The following is a 4,075-nucleotide window of genomic DNA, read 5'->3' as shown; positions in this document are numbered from 1 at the left end:
CTCTAACACAACAGAAACCCCACAAAAAAGAAACAAAACAGCCGTCCAGTAGCTTAATAGGTAATAGGTAGAGCGGTCGCCTGCCAATCAGAAGGTTGGTGTTGGATCCCTGTCCCTGCAGTCCCATTTTGAAGTGTCCTCAGGCATGACACTGAACCCCAGGTTGCCCCCGATGCTGCACCATCGGTGTGCAAATGTGTATGAGTATTTATCTAGTGAGGTGGCACCCTGTACGGCAGCTTCGGCCCCAGTGTGTGAATGTGTGTAAATGGTGAATGGTTCCTGTACTATGTAAAAACACTGAGTAGTCGTTGAGACTAGAAAAGCGCTATATAAGAACAGTCCATTTACATTTACATTCAGCATGAGCATGCCTTATTTATTGGCTGATGTGCCTGAGTAATCATTCCAATATTGTTTGCCTCTAAAAGTTGTTTGGTCAGTCCACAACCCAAAATAATAAAATGTGTATATCTGTTTTAGTTTAAATGAATGAGGACATTTTTTATTAGAAAGGTTAAACACATTTACTGCAGCTGGAAACTGTTGTAAAGTCAAATCTTTCTCTAAGTAATCAACCCCAGCTATTAAATCACTTCATGTAAGCCTATGAAAGGGTAAATCACTTTACTTTGAACCACAGAACCATTTCAAATGAATGAATCAGATTATTTACTGAACAACGGAGTGTAGGCAGCACGTAAAGGTTCCAATGTGTTGCAGATGAGATGTGAAACAATAAATACTTAGCACTGAGTGCCGTCACTGTATTCAAATTAGAACTGGTGAAGTGACGCCCATAAAACATCAACATACTGTCAAGTGTTGTTTTTGAACTCATGGAAACAATGGAGCTTAATGACTTGGTTGTCTGCGGTCTTTTTCCAAAATCAAATTTTCCTGAGAAGAGCGCGTCACGGAGCAGAGTGAGTCATGAGAGAAAAGCTTCACGGCCCCAAAAATAAGCAAAGATTGATGTTCAAACACTTAACGTGATCGATGCCTCCCCAGGCAACAGTCTGAATGACAAACACGAGGAGCTGGACAGTCATTTCTGCAATGACCTTACATTTACCTTCATTTTGTGGATGTAATGAAGTTATGTTGTGCTTTTTCTAGTTGCCTTAAATGTGCAACTATGGAACCCTGTAGAGTTCACAGAAACAAATGATGTAAATATACATTGAGTTTAGATTTAATTTGTGTACAGTAACTGTTTTTTTTCATCATAAACTTAACTTTGTCAAATTGACCTTCAAACAGCCCACAACGATAACCAAATGAGACGAGTGGAAACAACTAAAAGGTTAAAACGGTTTAAATGTTTTGATGATTTATTTTCTCTGTTCTGACATTTCAGATTCAGATTCATTGATTTAAGACCACGGGGCAGAGTACAAACAGCCTTTACATTACGTTAATTACAAAACAAAGCCCCTCGGCAGTGACGCACAACATGAACAAAGGTAAAAACCTTCTTCAGTAAGGCACCCAATTTGCATTTAAAACTGACTTAACTGTGTTTACCTTGCAGCTGGATTCTCGCGATATCACGAGATCATATAAAAATCCATCTTGTCAGGCTTCAAGTAGTCTGACTTGCCAGACTTATTTCCACAGCGCTGCCTCCACACATACACTCCTCGATATGAGATCAAATGGCCTGGGTTGTTTGTATCACTTTGAACCAATCCCAATCGTCCGGTCGCAGCGATGGTGTGTCTACAAATTGGTCTCAGGAAGGTTGGTGAAACATTTGCATCCCGCAAAGGAAAACACCATATAATAAATTAAATGAAGTTAACTGCTCACATAATACAGCAGTTTGAGCTATTTAAATTAGCTGGATACATGGTTAAATATTATTTGCTCTTAACAGTGTATTGCTGTGTGTATTTTGTCCATAACAACCCCACCAATTGTGCCCAAAATGTCCCTGTGGAACTGGCTAGTAGAATCATTAGAATCATTAGTGTTCATTTGTCATTTAATCTGCCTTAAATGCAGGTGAGTTACATCTACTAAATTACCCAATGAAGTTGCCAGAATGCTTCTTCGGAACTGCTTGCCAAATGGTCTCACACGAAGCTTCAGAAACCCCTTCCAACCACACCTTTCCGCTGTCTCTATATCTCATCACATATGCTGATGATACTGGATGTAATGTTAAGCAGAGAAGTAACATGTATAATTGCCATAGAAACCCCACAACACTTTAACATTTATTTTTTTAAGTTGTGTCTCATGACGTCATTATTATGAAGAACACTGTTTTTCCAGGCAGAATAAGTTTTCCAGGCACTGCATGCTTCATAATACCACTATTGTGGAACCATATTCAACTGTGCATACAGTATACAGTATATCTGTACAATAAGTGACTACATTTTTTTAATAAGAGTTTTTAGTATGAGAACACAGCAACATGATCAGAAAAGCGTTTCGATTGCTACTTCCAGTAAATCCTTTGTAACTCCTTGCTGCTTTAAGAGTGGGCCTTCGAGAGGAGTGACACTGCAAAAAATGAATGATTTGTGAGTGTTGTGTGCTGGGGAAGGACAAATGGATGGAACGAGAGAAGCAGAGAAAGGAGAGCAAGACATCCAGTAGATGAGATTTCATTAGATGTACACGTAAAGGAGTCCACACCGCTGAAATGCCCACACATCCTGCGTGAATGTACACACAGACTGAGACACACACACTGACAGACTATACACAGACACAGTCACACAAACAGTCTGATGTTTTTCTTTCACCGGCAAAGAATTCCTGTGTGAGTTTTTGCAGCGATAAGATTTAATTCCTACGTCCTGAGGTCCTTGTTTCTGCAGGGAGAGACGTGTGGAATAAATGTGTGTGTATTATGATTGTGTTTCCAATGCCATGACCTCATGCCCCTTCTGCTGCACCCTGAGTCACTCATACCGATCCCTCTCACCTCCTTCCATTTCAATATTTCAAAGACCGTTCTTATCGTACTGCGAAAGGGATTTTTTATTTTTTTACTTAAAACTATAGTGTAAATAAATAGAACTTTTTTATGTTAATGAATGTGCGTAACATTCAAGCCATGCCAAATGAGTTGAGACAAAGCTAATTAAGCCCATCAGCTCCACAAAAATTCTCTCGGTATTTCTCACAATATGGCAACATTTGCGCACAGGAGCTTGAGTGATGCATTTTATGTCACCGCTGAGAAAGGACGACAGTCAGTAGTGTTCCTGCTTGCGAGACAAAGAGGCCTGCTGCAACAGGAAAAGGCATGGCTGAAAACCAGACAAAGCGCCCACAAAATGTTTCAGTCAGTGATTGTACTGCTTAAAAAAAGACCTTTACATTCAGCAAAAAGACTAAAATCCCCAAAAAGAAAGTGACTGACGGCAAAGACATACACCGATAACTATTGGTGTGGCTTTTGCTGGTTGGAGAGCGCTAAAAAATGACAAAGGGACTGAGGTCTGACACGGATGTCACTTTACGGCTCTTGAACAGCTCGGTAATGTTTTTTGTTACGTGAAAGGAGTAGGAATTATTGCTATTTCATTCACTAGAACGTATGGATGCACCAACAGTGTTGTTGTCATTACTCAGAATTCCTCATGGGGGCAACAGAAACTACGCACTATATCTTTACATTTGCAATCTTATGAAAAGCTATTTTTAAAATGTGTTGTGGCCTGAACATGTTCTAAAGAGAGGTACATAGGTATACCAAGTTGGTTAAGAGTAGACTGTTGGGGCTTATATGGCTGCCGTACAGAGACAGAAGGAGGCAGGTACCTAACCTAGTCTAACACAATGCAAAATGTTAAAGTAATAATCTCAAAAAATTTAATTCAAAGGGCTCATATTATGCTTTTTGGCTTTTCTTTATTTTGTTATATATCTTTTGTGCACATTATAGGTTTACAAAGTGAAAAAGGCCAAAGTCCACTCTAAGAGACTTACACTGTTCACCAACTGCTCCAAACAGCGCTGTCATAGTCCAGCCTTTACTTCTGTGACAAACGTGCATCTCTTTGTAACAGATGTTATAATGCTCGCCTAGCTGCTAGCGTGGCACGCCCTCATA

Source organism: Etheostoma spectabile, chromosome 3 (genome assembly GCF_008692095.1).
Source record: "Etheostoma spectabile isolate EspeVRDwgs_2016 chromosome 3, UIUC_Espe_1.0, whole genome shotgun sequence".
Lineage (NCBI taxonomy): Eukaryota > Metazoa > Chordata > Actinopteri > Perciformes > Percidae > Etheostoma > Etheostoma spectabile.
Note: the sequence above shows the minus strand (reverse complement) of the source record.